Source organism: Dromiciops gliroides, chromosome 2 (genome assembly GCF_019393635.1).
Source record: "Dromiciops gliroides isolate mDroGli1 chromosome 2, mDroGli1.pri, whole genome shotgun sequence".
NCBI classification, from domain to species: Eukaryota; Metazoa; Chordata; class Mammalia; order Microbiotheria; family Microbiotheriidae; genus Dromiciops; species Dromiciops gliroides.
Genome location: NC_057862.1, coordinates 119,747,451 through 119,758,297, shown reverse-complemented (window position 1 = coordinate 119,758,297; position 10,847 = coordinate 119,747,451). Strand labels below are relative to the sequence as shown.

Below are 10,847 nucleotides of genomic sequence, written 5' to 3'. Positions count from 1 at the left end.
ACCAGGTGCAGTGCTAAACGCTAGGCATACAAAGAAAGGTAAAATACAGACCTTGCTCTTTTCCGTGTGATGTGAAGGAATTAACCTAGAGTGAAGAAAGAGATTGAACAGAGGAAACCAGGGCACAGTGTGAACAAGGAAGAACACATAGACTGTTGAGAACATAGACCGTGCAGAATAGAGCGAAGAATGTTAGTTCAATTTGGCCCGTAGTTGAAAGGAAATAGTATGAGATAAAGCTGGAGAGTTAATTTGAGACAGATTGTAAAATCTGGTATTGAATGCCAGCATCTGGAGTCTATGACATGTGAAGTGAGCACTGGGGAGTCCCTGGAGGGTTTTGAATAAAGGACCAATCTCTTTTCCCCTTAACTTCTCAAATAAGCAGCCAACCTCAGCTTTTACATCTAGTAGCCAGAGAAAAACATACAGACTTTAAAAAAAAAAGAAGAAGAACAAGTGGTGGAAATCTTAACAGTTGGCCTTCCATTCAGTTGTAGAATATGTAATTAGGACTAAATCTTACTGTCTCCTAACTCCTCAAGGTTGGCAGAAGGGATATATTCAGCAGTTAAGGTAATTTAAAAACAAAGATATTGATACTTTTAAAAAAATTGGATTGGGCTTCTAGGAAACCAGGTGTTCCTCATCAAACTCAGTATTTTCAAGAAGAGACTGGAAGTAGACTTTGGAAATATAGGTTGGACCAGATCTTAAAACTGGGGGAGGGGAGGGATAGAATTAGAACACACCAGGAATGAAGGACTCTTCAGATAACGCAAAGGTTTCAAGGAAATTCATTTGTCACAGAAACAATTCAAGTCTATCAGTCTCCATTCTGGATATCCCTGGAATGCTAAATTTCACGTATGTGCTGTTTTACAAATTATAATAATGCACTGATGCCATTTGAAGAAAATATAACCAAAGTTGTTTTTGTTTGTTTGGGGGGGCAATGGGGGTTAAGTGACTTGCCCAGGGTCACACAGCTAGTGAGTGTCAAGTGTCAGAGGCTGGATTTGAACTCTGGTACTCCTGAATCCAGGGCCATTGCTCTATTCACCGTGCCAACTAGCTGCTCCGAACTGAATTATTTTTTTAAAAAACCTTCTCTCTTTTCCATCCTGAATGAAGGCTACCATTTTTATGGCACCACATTGTAAAGGCTCAGGCATTTTATTATATCCATGTAGGAGAAATTGTGGCTGTACTCCAACCATTATACAGCAGGTCTATCCTCACTCCCTTAACCTCCTGAAATCCTCTCACCCCTTAAAATATTAACCAACCCTTCTCACTGATACCAACATTCCAAGAGTTCCCAAAGTTTTACTCCTTTGGAAAACAGCTGTCCAGGTTCCTGTTATTGTTTTTTAATTCTTAAGATGACTTGGCATACCCTCTCCCTGAACCCACTCACATCAGCTAGAAAATGTTGAATAGGAAAAGGTTTAATGCATGGTGATCAGTATGGAAGTATAACAGAGAAAAGTCAGAATTCTGTCCTGGAACCCTCACAAATGCCCACAGAAGTAGAGGAAGGCTTCCAGAATGTTGGTGAAATATGCTGTGGGAGGATTGGTGGCAGTTTGGGCAAGAAGAACATGCCAACCTTGGGTTTGCTTGAGTGGAGAGGAAAAATAGAGTCTTGGCTCCGTGGCTTAGTTGGGTAAAGCGCCTGTCTAGTATACGGGGGATCCTGGGTTTGAATCCCAGCGGGGCCTATTTTGATTTTGTGTCTCATGGATTTCCTAACAGGAAAAGTGATGTTCCTTTGCGGAGGGATTAGAGATGGAGGAGACCTGGGTTAACTGACTAGTCAGCTAGTATTATTATTTTTTTTTTCGGGGCAATGGGGGTTAAGTGACTTGCCCAGGGTCACACAGCTAGTAAGTGTCAAGGGTCTGAGGCCGAATTTGAACTCAGGTCCTCCTGAATCCAGGGCTGGTGCTTTATCCACTGTGCCACCTAGCTTCCCCCCTTAGTATTTTTAAATTTAATTTAATTGTATATTTATTAACTACCAGATGTAGTGCTAGGCGCTGGACATACAAAGAAAGGCAAAACATAGTGCCTACTCTCTAGCAGCTCCCCTTCTGATGGGAGAAACAATATGAAAACTACTAAACATGCAAATATAAAATTCAAATACAAGCCACGATATGGATAGGATCCATTAGGGGCATCCTCAGATTGGGGTAAGAGAAGTGGGGGTGGGGTCGAGGACAGAGCTTTTAGAAGGGAGAGCAGATTGGATCAGAAGCCAAACACCTTTGAGAATGGACAGGGTGAAAGGAGAGAAAGAGTAAGATAAGCACCCATCATATAGTACAGAGGGAAATAAAAAGTTAGTAATCATTATGGTGAAAAAAAATTTACCACAAATTTGTCTGATAAAAACCTCATTTCTGTAATATCTGGAGAACTGAGTCAACTTTATAGAAATAAGAACCATTCTTCAGTTGAGAAATGGTCAAAGAATATGAACAGGCAGTTTTCAGATGCTATAATCAAAGTTCATGGGAAAAGGAACATGTATTAGTGTTGTACCCTTCCCAGTGGGAAATACTCTTAACGGAAGCAGGGGAGCAGTGCAAGACACTGGTAGGGACCTGAGTGAAATGGGTTGGGGAGGGTATGAGGGGCTGATGGAATAGGTATAGTCACACACAGAGGTTCAGGTGGAGGCAGAGCCAGAGTAGTCTGTGGAGTGGTGAAGGGGTAGCAGTCATTGGAGTTGGCCTCCACTGAAGAAAAGAAAAAAACCAACTACTCTTCGATCCTTATCTGATAAGTTTCTGAGGTATGGGTGTTTTGAGTATGAGGTTTTGTGTATGGAGTATAGCACATTAGACTGAATTGGGAACACCTGATTGATGATTTGTTTTGTTTCAAGTTTTTTTTAAAAAATCCTAATATTGTTTTTTTCCCTAATATTGTTTTAAGGTATTATGTTTCTAAATTTTCTTATAATGTATAAATTGGTGAACAATAATATCAACTATAGTGGAAAAGCAATTTCTCTTATATCTGAATGATAGTGAGATGCAGATATAGAAATTCTAGTATAAGAATCTGGCTTTGTCATCTGTCTACTATTAGTTATGCATTATAAAACTGAATTCAACTATTTTGTAGAGCCATTTGAACCTGTGCACAAAGGGCTATAAAACCACTACTGGGTCTATATCTGAAAGAAATTTTTGTTTGTTTGTTTTTACATTATTTTAATATTTTCATATGCCCCCACTGCCCTTTGTAACAAGGGATTAAAAAAAGAAAAAGGAAAAAAAGCAGTTCATCAAAATTAACCAACACATCCACAAGCAAGTTTCATAACTTTCACATCTACTCTTCTTCAGTTATTTCCCTGGGCAGGGAGTGAGGGGGAGGGGAGGAGTGGGGAGGGAGAAGTCACACTTCAAACCTCAGTATTACACAAAACTACTCTTTTCTCCAAGATTCTGAGCTCTGAAATTCCCCTCTTAGCCAACAGTCTTCTTGTCTTTACACCTCTCTGAATTCCCTTATTCCTCCTTTATCTGGTCTTTATCCTTATCATGACCTTTGATCTTAAGAAATTTTTAAAAAGAAAAGAAAGGACCTATATGTGCAAATGTATTTATAGCAGCTCTTTTTAGTGTTGGCAAAGAATTGGACATTGAGGGGATGTCCATCAACTGGGAAATAGCTGAACAAAGTGTTATATATATTATTGTGAGGGAATATGATTGTGTTATAAGAAATGACAAACGGAATGCTCAAAAAATCCTGGAAAGACACATATGAACTGAAGCAAAGTGAAATGAGCAGAACCAGAACATTATATACAGTAACAGTAACAGTGTATGATGATCAACTCTGAATGACAGCTATTCTCAGCAATACAATGATCCAAGACAATTCTGAAGGATTTATGCTGAAAAATGCTATCCATCTCCAAAGAACTGATAGAGTCTGAATGCAGAACAAAGCATACTTTTTCTTTATTTTTCTTGTTCTTTTTATCTGTTTTCTTTTTACAAGACTAACATGGAAATGTTTTGCATGACTACACATGTATAACCTATATAAAATTGCTTGCCTTCTCAATTGGTGGGGGGGGGGGGAAGCAGGGAAGGTAGGAAAGAAGAGACTTTGAACTCAATTTTTTTTTTTAAGCAAATGTTAGGGGCAGCTAGGTGGCGCAGTAGATAGAGCAGTGGCCCTGGAGTCAGGAGTACCTGAGTTCAAATCCGGCCTCAGCAGACACTTAACACTTACTAGCTGTGTGACCCTGGGCAAGTCACTTAACCCCAATTGCCTCACTAAAAGAAAAAAAGCAAATGTTAAAGTAGCTTTTACATGTAATTGGGGTTACTAAATATTAAATTCTTAAATGTTGAATTAAAATAATACCGGAGTGGCTTGCCATTTCCTTCTCCAGCTCATTTTACTGAGCTTGCCCAGGGTCACTCAGCTAGTAAATGTCTCAAGAACACAAGTTTTGTTTTGTTTTTGTTTGTTTGTGTTCTCCCTTGACTCCTGGCCTTGGGCTCTATCTTCTTCATCACCTAGTTAGACCTAAATCTTGTGCTTCTCCTGACAGACTCATTGCGGCTAGCAGAAGGAGTATATTTGAAAATGAAAGTAATACCAATTCTTTTAAAAATAGGGACACTTTGTTATTTGAAAAAATAAAATGGGTGCAGCTAGGTGGTGCAGTGGATAAAGCACTGGCCCTGGATTCAGCAGAACATGAGTTCAAATGTGACCTCAGACACCTGACACCTACTAGCTGTGTGATCCTGGGCAAGTCACTTAACCCTCAATGCCCCACCAATAAAATGAGGAACAAGTTGTTTAGGGAGCTGTTTCCTATTGGAGGTCTTCAAGTAGAGGCTGGAAGATTACTTTGGGGATATGGGTTGGACTAGACCTCAGGCATGTGAGATGGGATAGTCTTAGAAGACACCAGGAATAAGAAAGTCTTCAACTTAAGCAATTGCATTTCCAATGCAATTCGGAACCATTAGTCTGAGTACTTGGTATCTCTGGCATCCTAAGCCTTATTCGTTTGATATCATAACAATTTAATAATTTATTAATTTTATTTGGCTAAAATACAAGCTAAGAACTCTTTTTTTCTAATGTAACGTTCTCCAAGGTGAAGTGTTAGGTGTAATCTAGAGCATAGAGGATCTTAGAAGCATAGCACTAGAAATTAGCTTCCTCACTGAAACTGCCTATCAAACCTTAATAGCTTAGTTTTTAAAAAACGTGTTACAAGGAAGGGATTGTGGGGAAGGAATGCATATACATCCTGAAATGACTGATATCTAAAAAAATCAATAAAACTTAAAAAAACAACAACACCTTTCCTTTCCCCTACAGGAACTAAGGCTACCACTCCAGGCTCATATTCCTAAACTCCCTGAAATCAATCCCGTCCTTTCACCGTAACCAATATTTCAGTGGTTTCCCGCGTTTCTCCCTTGGAAAACAGCTCTCTATGTTCCCGGACCAATGTTCCTTTCTTAAAATGTCTCAAGAAGATAACTTGATGTCCTCTCTCCACTTTCTACTCACATCAGCTAGGAAATTGATTCGGAAAAGGCAAACCTATGGTTTATCAGGAGCGAGGTATGATAGGAGACCTTGCAAACCCAGAATTACCCACAGAACTAGATTTTGGGAGGGTGGGTGTCGGAATTTGCTCAAGAACATACTGAGGATGGGAGAATGGGTTTTCATTTTCAGTGATGGTGATACCACCCACACTGCTGAGGTCATGAATCCATTAAAGCACCGAAGTCTGCAAGCAGAGGACTGTGCTCCACGAGCAGACAATCATACTAAGCTGGAGACAAGAAGTAAAGTCTAGCCATAGCGAGTGGATTGGGAAAGGACTGACCAGCAGCTGGATACATTTGATGTTGTTTGTCCTTCGTTCTCGAAGAGGACCACGACCTCGGGTTGATGTCATGACTTTCATTGAATTGGAGTTAAGTGGGGGAGGGCTATGCAAGATTACCAACCTCATTCTCCTATCCAAAGGCATCTGGATCCAGTGTCAAGATACCAGAGACTGGAGATGGCCCTGGATGTTTAAAGCAATTGGGGTTAAGTGATTTGCCCAGGGTCACACAGCTAGTGTCTCAGGTCCTCCCAACTTCAAGGCTAGCGCTTTATCTACTGCGCCAACTAGTGGCCCCAGTATTTACGCCAAATAGGAGCTATTTTTTATATTCCCCGCTAGGTGGAAGACCCAAACGGAAATCTGGAAACTTTCTGCTGACCAAATTTCAGGAATTACCTGGAGTAGACGTTTTGAGTGGCCCACATGGGTTTTATTCTCTGTGGTGTGGTAATATCACCTATTGTGTTTCCTTCAGATAGAGGACGTTGAATGATGAACTTCTGGAAGAGAATACAGTAATTTTCTGAGAGATGGCCACTAATTTAATAGCAAGCCACAGGGGTAATGAAGGCTCAGGTATGACACTTGCTAGGATCCCTTATAGAATCCACGAAAAAAAAAACCCACACCAAACAACAACAACAACAACCCACCTATGGCCGTAGTCCAACCATTAAACAGCATGTCTACCCTGTGCATTAAACAGTTTTGGCCTTAGCGACACATTGCTAAAGTTCCTTCTCTTTGTGTCTCCAATGTTTAGTAGACTGCTTAATAAGTCCTTATTGTTTACCTTGTCTCTTATTGCGTGCAGAACCCTGTGACTGGGACATAGGCAGTAACAAAGTTTAGGTGAAACCTCATGAAGCTGCTTCCTACATAGAAGGGCTATAATACCAACATGGATAAATATAGCATAAAATATTCCGCAGTAGTTAGTTAACTGGAACTCTAATAGAAACCGCGAGGCAAAGTTCTTGGGAAGGACATTGCCAAGGATCACCAATATCCCCTCCTAGGGCAGGCAGGCTCCTACTGGACTGGAAAAGGAGGATAAGATTTTATCAGGTAAATATAGAAACGAAAGGCATAGGAAAGAGTCTGAAAAGGCACAGAATGGATGCATTGTATTTATCACAAAGTCTAAACACAAGCTGCAAAACCTGACGTCCAGCTAGGGATCTTTCCATGTTCAGGTTGGAGGATCGCTTCCTTCTTCGGTCTTCAGGCAGGATCACAAGTTCTCGGGGAATGTCGAGGACCTAAGAGCTTAAGTAATGGGTGATCTTTTCTAAGACTGTAGGTGAAGCCGCTCTCACATAAATAGGGTGGATTATTTTCTCTTCCGAGGCCCCAGGACCGTTCTGTATTCCATCACAAGTTGGGATCACCGAAAAGTCTTAAATCGAAGAAAAAGGAAATGTTAACCTGGAGGATGCGGGTATCGATCCCGCTACCTCTCGCATGCTAAGCGAGCGCTCTACCATTTGAGCTAATCCCCCTTGCTACATGTTCTCGTCGTTATTTGCTGTTGTTGTTTGTCTTTCCTTCTTGAAGGGGACCAATGACTTCAGAAAAGTGTTGTCTTAACTTGAAAGTGAACTGGATTCAAGTGAGGCGGGGTTGCGTAAAGTCACCAGCCTCACTCCACTCTCTGCTCTGGAGCCATCTGAGTCCACTGGCAAGATAGAGACCAGTAGGACTGGAGATGGTCCAGGATGCTGTGGGAGACCTAATAGGCTCCAGGATGGCCTAATTCGCTCAAAGTCTGGGGCTTTCTCTTGCATAGAAATTGAAATTTCAAAGATAGGAAGGAATGGGGTGAAGAAAGATCAACAGGGGTCCGTCAGAATACCAATGTGGTGGAAGGGAGGATTCGACTTTAAGGAAGGGGAGTAGATGTAGTTGGATGAAGAAATTGAAGGTGTCTCACTCTGGGCTCCTTCAGACAATTACCAATGGTTAATTGTAAGAGGCAGCACCGAAGGTAAAATTTACAAGGGAAATTATTCCCAAGGCATTTCCTTCCAAAAATAATCTGTAAAATTATGTGGCTGGCGGGGAATGTGTCCTGATCAAGGATGAGACAGACCTTAAAGGGGCTAGGGAACTCATCTTTCACAACTAGCCCCTTTACCCTCATTTTACAGATGAGGAAAAATGAGTCCCGGAAAATTTTGGTAATGGCCCTTAAGTTACACAAGGTAAAAAAAAAAACACCATGAAAGCCATGATTAGAATTCAGTTCTCCCAACTCTAAATCCAGCACATGAATGAATCAGGAAAGCCACACTCATTTGGACTTCTCCATCTTGTCCCCAATCTCGTCATAAGGAACCTCATAGGGAATCAGTGGCGTATGCACACTTCATCAACCCCGTCTGCTCCTCTGATTGGCGGGAGGAAAGAGCTCCTTCCCAAACCTCCATTTTAGAAAGACAGCCCAGCCAGCCATCTCTTCCTTTCCAACGAAGCTGTCGTCCAAAGGACATCTCCATTATGACCCCTCACCCAGTATCTTCTCTCCCACTTTCTTCCCCCTCCTCTGTTTTCACTTTCTTTTTGTTTATTGCCTTCCCTCATCCGATTGTCAGGTTCTTTAGGGCAAGGACTGTTCTTTTTTTTGTATTTGTATCCCCAGGATTTAGCACAGTCCCTGGAACATGTTGCTTTTTTAGTCCTGTTCAACTATTCGTGACCTCATTTGGGATTTTCTTGGCAAAGACGCTAGAGTACTTTGACAGACAGGTTTAAGTGACTTACCCTTGGTAACAAAGCTGGTAGGAGCAGCAAGGTGGCAAAGTAGATAGCACATGGCTTGGAATCAGGAAGGCTCGTCTTCATGAGCTCAACTCCAAACATTGACTGGAAAAAAAGGGTTTATAAATGAAAGAACTCCTGAAGGACTTATGAAAAAGGCAATTCATTTACAGAGAAAGAACTGATGGTATCTGAATTCAGATGGAAATATATTTGTTGTTGTTGGTTCCTTTTTCTAAAGTTTTTTTTTGTCTGCTGTGTTTTGCATGACTGCACATGTATAACTTATATAGAATTGCTTGAGTTCTTAAGGGAGGATAGGGAGAAAGGAAGAGAATTTGGAATGCAAAGTTTTTTGTTTTGTTTTTTTTTTAGTGAGGCGATTGGGGTTAAGTGACTTGCCCAGGGTCACACAGCTAGTGAGTGTTAAGTGTCTGAGGCCAGATTTGAACTCAGGTACTCCTGACTCCAGGGCCGGTACTTTATCCACTGCGCCACCTAGCTGCCCCTAGCAATGCAAAGTTTTAAAAATTGATGTTACAATTTGTTTTTACATGTAAGCTGGGGAAAATTCTAAATAAATAAATGAAAGAGCTCAAGGAGAGTTTTAGAAAATAAATGAAAACTATAGAGGAAAGACTTGGAAGGAGCATTCACAGCTTAGCACAAGAGTTATAAATCCTTTTGTGTAACAGTAAGGATGGACTGATTAGAAGTGAATGCCTCAACAAAATAGTAAGAGACAAAAATCTAAAGCAGAACAAATAAGAAGTAAATAGGTTATCCCATATCTAAATTACTTTACCTGGAAAATAGAGCAAGGAAAAATAATTTAAAAACCATTTGGCCTAACTGAAGGCTATGATCCTGAAGTTGGGAAAGGGATAGGGTAAACCAAATGAAGGAGTCAAAGTCATGACAATAAAACTTCTCAAGCACAAACTGCAGAAACCAACATCCTGCCAGGTACTTGTGGATTTTTAGGCTGGAGGGTTTTCTCATCTTTATGCTTCAAGATTTGTGAGGATTCAGAGGACACATTCTCGGGGGATGAAGTGTCCTAAGAGCCCAGCCCCTGGGATGCAGTTGTTTTAGCAAGAAGGAAAATTATGATTTTTCAGGTTCTCTGGGAATCCAGGGCATTCATTCTTCTAGTGACTAGAGAGGAAGAAGATGGAGACAGACAGGGCCTGTATTCCATCAGCTCCAGGGTTGTACCAGAAAACTTTTGACCCACTGGGAACTCTGGAGGGAATTTAAGGGAAGAAAAAGTCTCTATGTGTCCAATTGTGATAAAATAATGGAATTTGGCAGATACCCAGGGGTCCCACCTGATTGATCTAGTATTGTTTGAGAAACTAAGTACCTACTTGAGATGATTAGAAATAGGCCACACCTGGCCTGCCCCGAGTGATGCATACTACTGACACCACCAGGGGGACCAATCTCAGCCTGGCAACTTGAAGGACCTCCCTCTTGGGGGAGGGAGAGAAAAGGTAGAAAAGAGAACGCTGAGTCTGGGAGCTCGCTTTTCCTGTTGGTGAGCTGAGAGTAGACTGGAGAGGGGCTGCGGGCTGACTCCTATAGAAACTACAGACCCCAGGTGGTGAGTTAATAGAAACAAAGCCAGCTCTTTGAATTAGCTGAGCTGGAAGCAAGTTTGGGGATTGTGTCAATTTTTGCTAGAGCCAGGGAGCTTATCCATTTCTCTCTTCCCCTATTCCTTTGTCTTGGCTTTATTAATTTCACCTTTGTTATATATTTTATTCCCATTAATAAAACCTGATTTGGGGGCAGCTAGGTGGCGCAGTGGATAGAGCACTGGCCCTGGAGTCAGGAGTACCTAGGTTCAAATCCGGCCTCAGACACTTAACACTTCCTAGCTGTGTGACCCTGGGCAAGTCACTTAATCCCAATTGCCTCACTTAAAAAAAAAATAAAACCTGATTTGTTTGTGGGAAAGAGGCTGTTAATCTCCTTTCTTATTAGCCTGGAAGAACTAAAAAAAGGCAGTTTGGAAGAGAGGAAACTTTGGACCTAGAGGTAACTCATTATTTTCTGAATCCCAATATTACAGTGGGCCACCAAATTAACTCTCCCCATGTTAAATTTGGCCCTTACACAAAGCATTACCAAATTGTATACTATGCCAAAGGCATACACATTCACAGTATATACACTGCCTGTC

The 10,847-nt window shown here is 41.2% G+C and overlaps 2 non-coding genes across 2 annotated transcripts; one reads left to right on the top strand and one right to left on the bottom strand.

Moving 5' to 3' along the window:
- Nucleotides 1-1,650: 1,650 nt before the first annotated feature.
- Nucleotides 1,651-1,724, top strand: TRNAT-AGU. The gene has a single exon. It is a non-coding gene; the product is annotated as a tRNA-Thr (tRNA).
- A 5,604-nt stretch (nt 1,725-7,328) lies between these two features.
- Nucleotides 7,329-7,401, bottom strand: TRNAA-AGC. The gene has a single exon. It is a non-coding gene; the product is annotated as a tRNA-Ala (tRNA).
- Between the last annotated feature and the right edge of the window lie 3,446 nt (nt 7,402-10,847).